The sequence below is a fragment of the Macaca nemestrina genome, chromosome 1 (genome assembly GCF_043159975.1).
Source record: "Macaca nemestrina isolate mMacNem1 chromosome 1, mMacNem.hap1, whole genome shotgun sequence".
In the NCBI taxonomy this organism is placed as follows: Eukaryota; Metazoa; Chordata; class Mammalia; order Primates; family Cercopithecidae; genus Macaca; species Macaca nemestrina.
The window spans coordinates 125,312,739-125,326,731 of record NC_092125.1 but is presented as its reverse complement, the minus strand read 5'-3'; the positions used below and the strand labels follow the sequence as shown (position 1 = coordinate 125,326,731).

General features: G+C 39.3%; 1 long non-coding RNA gene across 2 annotated transcripts in view; it reads left to right on the top strand.

Moving 5' to 3' along the window:
- The first annotated feature begins 499 nt into the window (after positions 1-499).
- Positions 500-13,993, top strand: part of LOC139356216 (uncharacterized) — a 31,391-nt gene continuing 17,897 nt past the window's right edge. For both annotated transcript variants that reach the window (XR_011607727.1, XR_011607725.1), the window contains exons 1-2: positions 500-1,057; positions 2,658-2,812. This is a non-coding gene — a long non-coding RNA (uncharacterized lncRNA). The remainder of the gene's footprint in view (positions 1,058-2,657; positions 2,813-13,993) is intronic.

The following is a 13,993-nucleotide window of genomic DNA, read 5'->3' as shown; positions in this document are numbered from 1 at the left end:
CCAACAAAGCAGCATGAGCTCCACCAGCAGCCACCAGGGACACGTCTAAGAATTCTACCAAACAGAAGGAAGTGGCTGAACTCCACTGATGCAGGGGACATGAGACCTTGGAAAAGGCTGTTTTCAGCATTACTAGCATTTAATTGAAACATTCTGGAACCTCTAGTCCCAGGACCTAAAAATAGGGCATAACAACAAAAGACTCAACAATAACGTTTTTCTTTATTAAATTTTATTTTTGCTTAAATTTTAGAGGAATATATAGGACACTGTAAAGGCAAAGTCTCACTGGTTTCTCTCTCACACAGGCACACAGAAATGGAAGAGTTCATAAATAAAACAAACTAGCAAAAATGTTGACAGTTGTTGGAGTTGGATGATGGGTACATGAGTGTTTATTGTATTTATCTCTCCTACGTTTTGTGTTAAAATTTTTATTAAAAAGGGAAAATGTAAATGTTGATTTCATTGGATACAGGTTTTTTCCTAGTTAGTCTTCCTTTACATTGTTCATTTCCTTGTCACCAGGCTTCACCGTGTCTCTGTGTCGTGGGGCCCAGCAGCATGCTGATATTGCCAAGTGTGCTCTGATTCTGTCTGTACTTGTGTGGAAAGCAGAAGCCTGCTCTGGCAGAGGAAGGGCGGTGTCCAGGCAAAGGGCATAGGAAATGAGTAGGCAGCAGGCTGAAGAGGGTGAAAAAACACAGGGCAGGAGCAACCCCTCCACTGAAATGCACTGGGAAGGGGGACTTAGATACTAACACAAGTTCAATTCAAGAAGCATTTTTTGAACCCTCCTCATGAGCCAGGTCAGGGTGTTCAGCACTGAGTGTGTCTAGATCAAGACACATAGACTCCAAGTGTCCACCATCTGCAAGAGCTAATGTTTAATTGTCCTTAAAAGTTGAAGAATGTTGACTGAATTGTCCGCAAATCAGTCATGTGAGTAGTGTTAATCTAATGAAGAAGAATTGGTAAAAGACAAATTCTCTGAACGCTGCTGCTCCTGCATCCTGCTGCTCCTGCATCCTGCTGCTCCACCTGCTGTGGGGAGGAGGTGAGTGGATGATACCCAGCTTCCTTTCTTGGCAACAACACTTAAAAAGTAAGGTGAAACTTTGCTTTTCTAGAGAATACTGAGATGATCAAGATATGCACTGTTGATGTGCTAATTTTCAGTGTTCGTAGTAGCACAGCACGTAATGCCAAAGTGGAACACAGTGAGAAAGAGATTCATGCCAATCCCATTTGAGAACAAATGTCCAAAAAATCACAAGGGTCACTGGCTCTGGTCTTGCTTGGTTCTGTCACTGTGGGGAATGGGGGATGGAGGAGTTAGGAAATAAGCCAGGATTGATCATCGTCAGTGTAATGCCTCGTCCATCTAAAGTACTCGTCCCCTCCCCCTTCTTTTCCTTCTTAACAGCTGGCCCGAAGAACCTAAACTTAGCAAGGGCGAGGTGTAGGAAACTAGATAGTGCATTCTACAGTTGGATAGGAAATACTGGGCTCAATGTGTTTAAGGTTAAGATTAATTCCTCACTTCCTCTGAATCTATTTTAAAAACAGAGCAAAGGATGGCATATGCTTTCTTCTAACAAAATGACAGATGATCAAAGGATAAACATGATCTGCATGTCAAACCCTCTGACTACTGCCATGGCCCTTTGCCTACAGAATTAAAAAAAAAAAAAGAAAGAAAGAAAGAAAGCAGTATTTTATCAATGTGGTTAAAATTTGGTTGCCTGTGTTTATTCAGAAAACTCAGTAGTGGCAACAGCCGGAAAAATAGTGAATCATGATTGGCTAAATTGAAACGAGTCAGTAGTAGAACAAAGGAAAAACTTAGTGGTACTCTGGTCTTTAAAGTCTGCTTCACAGCAATGAACAGAGACCACAGCCTCTCTCTGTGCAAGAGGGAGCTTGAGGTTCAAGTCTGTGAGACTTGGTGTCTGAAAGCAGAAATCTGCCTGCTGTCGAGGCGGCAAATCAATTTTTCTGATTTCTCATAACAATCCTAATTGATGTTGGCTCATTATTATTCCCTGCGTTATGTAAACAAGGACTCTCATTGTGTGCAGCCACTCATTAGGGCTGATTTAATTGAATTTGAGAAGGAAAGGAATGGCTGACTTGGGAAGCAAAAGGGGCCTAGGCTTCTGAAAGAGCAGCGAGTGCTCCACAAGTGACTTACAAGTGATGCTTATGTCAGAAGCGTGCACAGGAAGAATGAGAGCAGACCCTCTCCCCTCCCCTTTTCTCCCGAGAGTGGTTTATATGGCTCTTCATTAATTGTGTTTGCTGCACAGTGCCTCTGCTTTGCTTCTTTGATGTAGTTATTTTTGATGTCCCATAAAGCTGTGGCCCCCTTTGAGTTTTTCAAGACCCCACAAGTCCCAGAGAAATGCCCTTCAATCTGGGATTCTTTAAGTATAAAGAAAATCAGCTCAGAAATTGGCAGGCCAGAACATTCTAATGGTGTCAAATTTCATTGTTAGCACTCTGGGCCTTTTTTTCACCCAAAGCACTTTGAACTCTGGAAGGAGCCTGGCCTGTCTTTGAATAGGGTGTAATTATCAAGCCCATTCAATCAATCATTTATTCATTCTACAAATACTTCTTGAGTTCCTAATACTATGTGTTGCTCTCTTCTCTAGGCATTGGGAATTAGCGTTAAACAAGACACAAAAGGCGTGCTCTCAGGAAGATCACATGCCAGTGCAGAGAGATGACAAACACGAAATCCAATAAATGCACAGAGAGTTTGTGCCATGATGAAAATAAAACAAGCTGATGAAATTATAACTACCAGGTGTGTCACTTGGTTTGGGTGTTCAGGAGATGCCATTTGAGCTGAGATATGAATGATATGAAGAAATCGACTATGCAGAAATCAGGGGCAGAACATTCCAGGTGGGGACAAACAGGGTCAACAGTGGTAAGGCAGCAACAAGAGTGGGGAGTTCAAGGAGCAGCCAGCAGGCCAGCAGGACTGGGCACAGGGAGGAGTTCAGGCAAAGGGAGGGGGTTATTGGAGCAGGCAATGCCAAGTCTGCAAGGCCTTCCTGGTAGAATATGGCAAGGTGTTTGGGTTTGGCTTTATCCTAGGTGCAATGAGAAAGCAGTGATAGGGAAAGGGCCTTATACAGGAGAGTGACATGATCTGGTTTGAATTTTTGACTTTCTGGATACTGCATAGAGAATGTATTGGGGGAAGAGAAAGGGCAGAAGTAATGAGTGTGACCAGTTAGAAAGCTATAATACATGTGAGAAATAATATGAAGATACGATGACAATGATCATGTATGGAGTGCTGACTGCCAAGCATTGTGCCAAGCACCCTTTGCATGCAGTGTCTCATTTATTTCTAGTAAAACCCCTATGAGAAGTTAAGAAAGGTTAAGTTACCTGTCCAAGGTCACAAATAGTGGATAAGGCAATTTGACCCCTGCATTTGCCTGCCTTGGAATTCAGCAATGAACACTTTGTGAACCCTGGAAAGAAATCCATTTAAGACAACCATATATACCCCTTTTTACGTATCAGATACAATCCTGGAATTGGAAATTATTTGCTCTCATAATTCTATTTATTATTATATTGTGTGTATGTGTGGGTATGTGAAAAAGAGAAGGTTTTGCGAGCAAGTAACTGTGGAAAAATGCCAAGTAGCAGAGGGAAGCTAGGAGAATGCTGCTGTCACTACCCAGCTGTTTGGTCTGTGGGACCTGGAAGAAAAGGCAACCTCTATTTGAGAACCTTGTCCTGGGGAAGAGCTGGGTTTCAGTTAAGATGAGGAAGTAGAGGGAATGTTCTGTGACAAGTATATGTGAGGGTGGGGAGTTTACAACTGAATGGAATTCCAGAGGACACACTGGAAAGGCTGGCAGAAAGCAAAGCAGTGGGATGATGAGTCAGGCACTAAAATGCACAAAACAATATAGGAATAAGAGTACATGAGAGGATGTGGGTTCAAATGGCTTGCATTGTTGGTGCTGGCCAGGTATCACAGGGATGAGAAGAAGGAAACTAATTGGGCTCATGGTTCCAAACAGAACTTAGGCAAGGGGATCTCTCTCTGCAGGACTCCAGGTACTATGGAAGCCTTTGCAGCCAGTTCCCAGTCCTATTGTCATTTATCTGACTCATGCTTGCTTACGTAAGGACAACACACATCATTTCCACCCTTGAAATGGTCAGATGTTCCAAAACAGCCCTGTATACATAATCTACCAGTTTTGAAGTTGAGTTTCTAGGGTTACTTCCTCTCAAAGCATTTGAGATCCTCTAGGCCTATACTGATTAATAGGTTCATCAAAGGACAATAACCTAAATTTAATTTGGAAAATTTTACAAACTAAACATGATAGCAGAGAGCAATGTGATAAAATGTGCTTTTGTTGCAGTTGCTTTTGACATTTTCTTAATGAAATCTTTGCCTATACCTATGTCCTCAATGGTATTGTCTAGATTTTCTTCTAGGGTTTTTATAGTTTGGGATTTTATATTTTCAAGACTCCTAGAAAAACAGATACCTTCTATTTCTGCCTCCCTTTTGGGTCAGCAGGTGTCCTGAGGGGCAAGCATGGCTTCTAGGAATCATTTCCCCAGGGAAGATGTCCCTTATGTGCCTCCCTGGCCACCCCCACCCGTGTAAGTTAGGTGCTCCTTCTAAGTGCTCAGCTGCACCCTCTGCAGTTTCTGTCCTCAGATTAGTTCTCCCTGGGTCTCCTGCTCTAGACTGTGACCTCCCTTCAGATAGGAGGCTGTGTCTTAATTCTTGGAATCCCTGACACATGCATTATATTTATTTTATCCAAGATAAAAGAACCGTTTCCTTCCCTCTATTTTTCTATTTTCTATTACCTTGTCTTAGAATATTGGTTATATGTTTCCTGCTCTTTTGAGGTGGGAGTAAGGGAAGCTCCAAAATAGAAGGGGAGACAATTTTGCTGAGATTTTGGGGAAATAGTAATTAGGAAAGAAACCCAACTGGGAGAAGGAAACTAATACTTCTTGAGTCCCACTATGTACCAGGAAATATGCTAAGCAGCCTCTCTTGCATATTTCAGTTAATCCTTCCAATCTTTCATTCTGGAATGCTTGTGCTCTCATTAAAGCACTCTTACACTAACCTGCACGATGACTTTAAGTCAAAAACTTGACTGAACTTGACCAAATTATATGAGCCAGTTAATTACCTGTTACAGTAATACTAAAATAGGTTTTTAAATAGAATGGCACTCATTCTGCTGATCTCTAATCCCAAGAAAGCAAGTTCAACATCAGAAGTCAAAAGACCATTATTTGTATCTGGATCATCCACCCCTGGGCAATAGATCAGAGAATTAAGATAATTATATACTTTCTGGTTAATTATCTGAGATGAAATATTCTATAGATGTGTTATATGTCAGGGGAGCTGCAATCTGGTCCAGGCTTTCACAGGAATCTATTTAAAATGTCCTTGATGCTCAGCAAGAGTCACATGGATGGTCTATCAGAGAATGGAGGGCCACAGAACTCCCACTCACCAATGCCACTTGGCTTGCAGCCTTTCTCAGCATTAGCCTCAGCCTCGCTCCCAATATCCACCTGGCCTCCCAAGTCCAGTTCCCTGCATATGACTCCCAGTCCCTTGCTTTTACATCACACCATCCACAGGCTTAACTTCAGCTTTACCAGTGGCTATCCAGGACCCCTGAAAATTAAGGGTAGTGGACTAAAAGCATGAAGAAGGGGGAACCCCATACATCTATACATAAGGACAAAATACCTTGCAAATCCTCACTTCCAGTTAGATCTGCTCTGAAGATTTTGGCCACACCAGATGAAGCAAACATGATTGACTGCCTCCTTGATGTATTCCCACCACTCCCTCTGTGACTAACAGAAAGCCCCTTCAGCCTTGGGCTCAGGAATCTGACATAGTTCTTACTAGTCAGTAAGAGGAAGTCTGCTGGAGGCTTCAAGGAAAGGTTTCCTTTCTAATAAAAAGAGTTGCATTCCAGTCAGAATGGCAAAAAATTTAAAAAAAATAAAATCAGATGCTGGTAATGGAGAAAAAGGAATGTTTATGCACTGTTGGTGGGAGTGTAAATTAGTTCAGCCATTGTGGAAGACAGTATAGCAATTCCTCAAAGACCTAAAGACAGAAATAACATTTGACCCAGCAATCTCAGTACTGGATATATACCTAAAGGAATATAAATCATTCTACCATAAAGACATATGCACGCGAATGTTCATTGCGGCACTATTCACAGTAGCAAAGACATGGAATCAACCTAAATGCCCATCAGTGGTAGACTGGATAAAGAAAATGTGGTACATATACACCATGGAATTCTACACAGCCATAAAAAGAATGAGATCATGTGTTTTGCAGCAACATAGATGGAGCTGGAGGCCATCATCCTTAGCAAACTAATGCAGGAACAGAAAAGCAAATAGCACATGTTCTCACTTATAAGTGGGAGCTAAATTAGGTGAACACACGGACACATAGAGGGGAACAACACACATGGAGGCCTTTAGGGGGGTAGAGGGTGGGAGGAGGGAGAAGATCAAGAAAAACAAGTAATGGGTACTAGGGTTAATACTTAGGTGATGAAATAATCTGTACAACGAACCCCCATGACACACATTTACCTATGTAACAAACCTGCACTTGTACCCCTGAACTTAAAATAAAAGTTAAAAAAAAAGAGCTGTATGGGGACAAACTGTCCTTTCTTTCTTTGGACACTATCATGGGAGGACACAATGCTTGTAGCAGATTTCCCTTTTGTGCCCATGAAGGGAAAACCAAGAAATATGAAAGGAATTGACCTGGAATCCAATTAACCAATTCTGGCACTATGGGAGAAAATAAATGCTTTATTGATTAAGTCACTTTTAGTTGGGTATTCTGTTATTTACAGCCAAAAGCATTCTCACTGATTCAATGGAAAACCCAGAAACTTCTAGTCTGTTATTCATATCTTGGTATGGGCTGTATAGAGGGCATGCCTTCAGCAACAGGAATACATTTCTAATTATGGCATTTCTGGTCTCATGGCAGACTTAAGAGTTGTTTGGGGAAGAAAGCCATCCTAAGACCAGCCCCCTCCATGACCTTGCAGAAATGACCAAAAGTCTTGACATCTATATTAAGAAACAGTAACTATGACCAGCTACCGCCTGATTTAAGATGCTGCCTAAGACCAGCATCTTACAACTCAGTGCAATACTGAAAAATCAGGTTCACTTTTTTATGAGCTTTTCAGTTGGAAAAGAATTCCACCCCACAAGCATCAACTGTATTTGAACTTCATTCTCTGGGGTATAGAAATCATGGCAGAGACCACAGAATCCTAGAATTTTAGAGTTGGAAAAACATTGAAGATCATCTAGATAAAACATTTGATTTTATAGATGAGGACAGAAGTATATGAATTATCTCCTCTTGATAAAACATTTGATTTTATAGATGAGGACAAAGTACCTGACTTATCTCCTCTAGATAATTACTGAGATCCTTAAAAACTAATAAAACCCTCACTTTTTATGATGAGAGAGAATTTCTTCAATAACTTCTAGACCATCTACTTTAAACAAGACAGTTTATTTTTGCCAGATGCTTGGCATGTAGAATTTTCTTTATGAATATTTGTTGAATTAGGTGGAAAATAATGAACTCATGCAAAAGAAAAATAATCTGGCTTCTTTCTCTGCGTTCTCAAGATGTTATATGAAAGAGACCCTGGGTTGCTGCCCTAGGCTGCCATGTTTCTGAATTAGCATCAGGATAAAATTATTCCTTCAAATGATTAAGCCAGAATGAATAAACTAAATTTGCATTTAGTTCTAGTTTACCCCTTTCCCTCTAGGCTCTTATAAACATGTAAGTTTATGTTTATTAGCCATATTAGAATGTTGTGTTCCTACGTTTATTTTACTACTTACACCCCATACACTGGGGAGTGCGTGTGCCCTTCTCCCCTCCCAGTTCTAAAAGGAAGTGATCCCGTGATGCTCTTTAAGTCAAGCTCATCTGCCCATCTCACCCTGGGAAACTAATAAGAAAACAGCCCCACCCCCAACTCCATTTCCTGCCTGCTCCTCTCTGCTATTTCCCAACAAGCTGTCTGCCCTCATCAAAAGTGTCAATAGCTGAAGAGAAGGCAAGACCCAACTAAGGTTTTCAGAGTTTGTAACAAACAACATGGACGTATTTTCTATCAAAAGAATGGCATTTGTCCTTTGACAAGGTATGGATATACTAAAAAGGTAAAATGAATTTAAGGAGTTTTTTGATCCTACAGTTGATAGGTTCAGATTCAAAGTAACTTCTGATGGGAGAAAATAAAATCCTAGTATTATCTATTACTTCCCTTGTAGGGAGCACAAACCTTACCCACAAGAGGTTCACCTGGGAGTAATTTCAAGAGTACAAGGAAGTAAGAAAATAAGATTTTAATACAAATATCTTAGGGAGAGGTAACATGCTGATTTAAATGCATGCTCAGTTTAAATATGAACAAGATTATTCCTGAACCTTTGTTTAAATAGTGGAGGAGAAAGTCTAGGTTGGGAGAAAAGATGCGTAAATGCTGAGAAGTAGAGAAATGCTGAGAAATAGAGAAGCAGAAAGAGGATCCTGAAACAAACGAGTCCTGGCTTCAGCCACCTCTCAGTATGGTCCTGTTCATGGAATTAGATGTGATGCTTCTCAGGGACTTCAGAATATGAGTTACAGGAGCAGGCAATGTGTCACCTCCAGAGAAGTGGTCTGCCCCACCTCTCCCTAGGCAGCGAAACACAACCACTTGGTTTGCATTCATCTCAAGCACATCATTATTGGCCAAAATGTAAAGGTGTTTCTTGGAAGGAGATGTGCAAATGGAATGTGTAAAGAATACTGTGGAATAATGAAGCTGATATCCTGCCTTTGTCCCTGGTTTCTGGCACAGAGCTTTGCAAACCCTTAGCATTTCCCCAGTGTTATGTCCCCGCCCCACCCCCGCAAATTCATGTGTTGGAGTCCTAACCAGTACCTGAGAATGTGACTGTATTTGTAGACAGGGTGTTTCCAGAGGTTAACGAAGTAAATAAGGTCATTAGAGTGGGTCCCAAATCCAACAGGACTGGTGTCTTTATAGAAGGCGGAAATTAGGATACAGACATACACAGAGGGAAGACCAAGCAAAACCACAGGGAGAAAAGAGACATCTGAAGCCAAGGAGAGAGGCCTCAGAAGAAACCATCCTTTCCCATACCCTCTTGTTCTCTGACATCTAGCTTCCAGAATTGTGAGAAAATAAATATCTATTAGTGAAGTCATCCAGTCTGTGGTAGTTTGTTATGGCAGCCCTAGCAAACCAATACACCAAGTAGCATGAGTGTCTGTTATGATGATGAGGGGACTCTTGGTAGGCACCTTGATAGCTTCAGGATGGGTGCTGGTCACCACAGAGACAAATCATGTGATTAGAGGATTGGGACTTTGGGCCCACTGGACCTCCAGGAAAAGTAGGTGTGCTAGAAATTAAGTTTAATCACATGGCCAATGATTTAATCAAGGACATCTAGGTAATGAATCCCCAGTGAAAACTCTGGACCCAAGCTTGGAGGGGTTTCCTGGTTGGTGAACACATTGATGAGCCAGGGGTTGATGCACCAGGATTTCATGAGGGGAGGACATAGAAACTCAGCATTGGCCCCCATTCAAGACCTTGCCCTGTGCATCTCTTTTAGTTGTCATTCCTGATCTGTATGCTTCATAATAAAATTGTAAATATAATGCTTCTAGTTAGTTAAGTGTGTTGTTCTAGCAAATTATCAAACCTGAGAGGATTGTAGGACCCTTCAAATATATTGCTGGTTGTCAGAAATAGGGTTGGCTCCCGGGGCTTGTGGCTAGCATCTGAAGTAAGGGCGGTTTTGTGGGATTGAACCCTTAAACCATGGAGTCACACTAATTCTAGGTAGTTGCTGTCAGAATGGAATTGAATTGCAGGACATCCAGCTGGTGTCAGGGAACTGGAGTCAGAACAATAAGATTCTTCTGAGAACCCTGTAGTTTGAACTCTTTTCACAAAGCATTTTGTCTACCATCCCAAATGTAAAACATTCCTTTCTTGGAGGAAATGTTCCTCTGAAATTGTTCAAGCCTCTTCAGACAGAAAACAGAAAGAGAGAGAGAGAGAATTTTAGCTCAGTTCTATCTCCCAAATATTTTCAAAAGCAATATGCTTTGCTCATTCAGAAAACCCAAATCTTCAGTAACAGCAACAATTTGACATACTAACAGCCAAAGCAACTCTTAAGAGATTTTTGCTGAATTTAAATTTTCAAGTGAAAGATACATAAGTTTGTGAGATGATTTGTTGCTATTACGAAAGGAGAAAGTGGAGCAAAAAATAGAGCAAAAGTAGAGGAGGCTTTCATTACTTAGAAAACGATACTTTCATCATTCATACGGTTGGCACTGGGTAGTTCTAATAATGCCAAAAGTTCTTGGAGATAGTTTTGAAGAACACCCACGGTTCCCTTAGCAGAAACAAGAGCAAAGTAATTGCATGAGTAGATGTTAAATTATATCCAAGTTTTCTTTTCTGGGAAAGAAATAAAGCAACCAAAAACTGGTATAAATGTGGTACAAAAGTGACAGCATAGAAAACATCAAGACCAAAGCAATTATCCCTTTAGTCTTCTAGCATGAAGCATTGTTGTAGTGAGTTGAAAGGAGATTTGACCCCAAATAAAATGGAATTAGGTGACTTTTTTTTCCAGGAAACTAGTTAAAAAATTAAGAGGAATATTAAAGGCATAGTTATTAAAATAAAATTTAGTCAAAGTCAGTCATGTGTTTAAAAAAGAAAAAAATTATTTACAGATGTTATAGTAGGTGAAAAGAAGACCAGAGAGTCTTTTATAAAAGGAGAAAACTTATAATATATTGAGGTGTCCTCCTACTCCAGCCATCACTTGACAAGTCTCAAGAAACATAGGAAATTTACATAAATTCTCACTTCTTTATGGCATTGAATAAAAATTATTTAACTGTAATTTACTTTAAAATACATTGGCAAAAAGATCATGTAGATATGCATACATTGCTAAATCTAGGTTGTGAATAAGTGGATATTCACTAAACTTTTTTTCTAATTTTTTATATGTTGAAAGATTTTTACAATAAAAAGTCTAAAATTAATCAAACAAGAGACATTTAAAAACAAAATGTAGAAAGTCTACAGAATTCAAATATCCCATTACTGTTGCCAAAAAGGCCCAAGTATTATTAACTCTTCCTAAAACATGATTAAAAGATAAAAACTGCATTTTATCTTAGGCTTATAAGATTTTATATATTTTTATCACAAGATGAGAACTAAGACACCTGAGAAACAAGGGGAGTGAATAAATTTTTGTTGTAGTCAATTAAACATAAAGATGTATTGGTGTTTATGTTCATGTCAAAGAAATATACAATATTTGTTAATGAAGAGAATGAAATTCTAAAACCAATAGGTAAATATGCACCCAGCTCTCTGACAGACATATGCCTCCAGGGAATTGATACTTGATGAGGAAAAATGGCACTTCTATACCCAAAATAATTATAAATTATATAAAGAATGGAGCTAAATTAAATACAGCTATGGATTAAAATGTATTATAGTTACATGTGTATAGAATATTTCTGGTAAGCAGAATAATGGTTCCCCAAAGATGTCCACATCTTAATCCCAAGAACCTGTTACTTTCCATGGCCAAAAGGACTTTATAGATATGATTAAGTTACAGGTCTTGAGATGGGAAGATTACTCTAAATTATTTGAGTGGGATTACTGTACTCACAGAGTACTTAAAAGAGGGAGGCAGGAGAATCAGAGTTAGAAAAGATGTGACAATAGAAGCAGAGGTTGGAATGATATGCGACCACAAGCCAAAGGATGTGGGCAGCCTCTGGAAACTAGAAAGAGCAAAGGAATGGATTCTTTCCAGGAGCCTCCATAAGAGGCATAGCCCTCCCGACCCATTTCAGGCTTCTGAGTTCTACAGCTGTAAAATAATAAGTTTCTGTTGTTTTAAGCCACTAAACTTTTGGTAATTTGTTATAGCAGGGTTAGAAAACAGATAGCATATTTTAAGTGAGGGTGTTGTAGAGGTTAGAAAAGAGATAAATATATATTCAATAAAGGAGTCTTCATGGGAAAAATGAGATATGTGAAAGATATTAATAGATTTTAGAGACTAGAGAGGCTCTTGAGCTTAGAGAGATGAAATGCGTAACCCAGTGTTGAAAGGATATATCTTATTAATAAAAAGCAAACAGGCAGAGAAATGGCAACACTCTAGTAAACTGGTAAAACCCCATCTGGGAATCCATGATTCTGATAATACACACAGATTAGGAAATATTTAGGTGGGGATAAAAAGAAAAAGGATACAAATGAAATGTCCATGGGAAGCTTTATAGAACATCAAGCTACATGAAAGTCATTGCTTTCCTAACAGAGATTAAAAATTAATGGAATATGCAGAAGATGAACTCCTTCCTTATACCATAATAAAAATCAATTCAAGATGGATTAAAGATTTAAATATAAAACCTTAAACTATAAAAACCATGGAAGATAACCTAGGAAATACCATTCTGGACATAGCCCTGGCAAAGATTTCATGACAAAGATGCCAAAAGCAATTGCAACAAAAACAAAAATTGACAAGTGAGACCTAATTAAACTAAATAGCTTCTGCACAGCAAAAGAATATACCAACAGAGTAAACAGACAACCTACAGAATGGGAGAAAATATTTGCAAACTATGCATCCAATAAAGGTTTAATATCTAGAATCCATAAGGAACTTAAACAAATCAGCAAGCAAAAAACAAACACCTCATTAAAAAGTGGATAAAGGACATGAACAGACACTTTTCTAAAGAAGACATAGACACAGCCAACAATCATATGAAACAATGCTCAATAGCACTAATCACTAGAGAAATGCAAATCAAAGCCACAAGGAGACACCATCTTACACTAGTCAAAATGGCTATTATTAAAAAGTCAAAAAGTGACAGATGCTGGCAAGGTTGCAGAGAAAAGAGAATGCTTATACACTGCTGGTAGGTATGTAAATTAGTTCAGCCATTGTGGAAAGCAGTGTGGTAAATTCTTAAAAAACGTAAAACAGAATTACCATTTGACCCAGTAAGTCCATTACTGAGTATCTACCCAGAGGAATAGAAATCTTTCTACCATAAAGACACATGCACATGTATGTTCATCGCAGCACCATTCACAATAGCAAAGACACAGATTCAACCTATACTTTCATTAATATTAGACTGGATAAAGAAAATATGATACATACACATCTTGGAATGCTAGGCAGCCATAAAAAAGAACAAGATCCTGTCCTTTGCAGCAACATGGATGGAGCTGGAGGCCATTACCCAAAGCAAACTAATGCATGAACAGAAAACCAAATATTACATGTTCTCACTTATAAGTGGGAGCTAAACATTAAGAACACATGGACACAAAGAAGGAAACAACAGACACAACATGGAGCCTACTTGAGGGAGAAGAACAAAAAACTGCCAATCGGGTACTATGATTATTACCTGGGTAACAAAATAATCCAGACACCAAGCCCCCTGACACACAATTCATCTATATAACAAACCTGTACATGTACCCCTCAACCTAAAATATGAGTTAAAAAGAAGAGAAAAAAAAATCCATGGCAGAATTCAACTGTACTAATGAACTAATGACATCAACAGTTTCTAAAAGTCCTCTTCTACTGAAAACCAAGTAACAGACTCATTCTTTACTTGTCCTGCTGGTAATATCATCTCTTGGGAGGCACAGGAAGCCACAAAGGGAACTGATACTCCATACATAATTCCAAGAAATAAGGGAAATGTGGTTGGTGATTGAATGTGACAGGAAGTGACGATGTCATTTTGGAGCCTGTAATAGCGAAAGAAAGGATA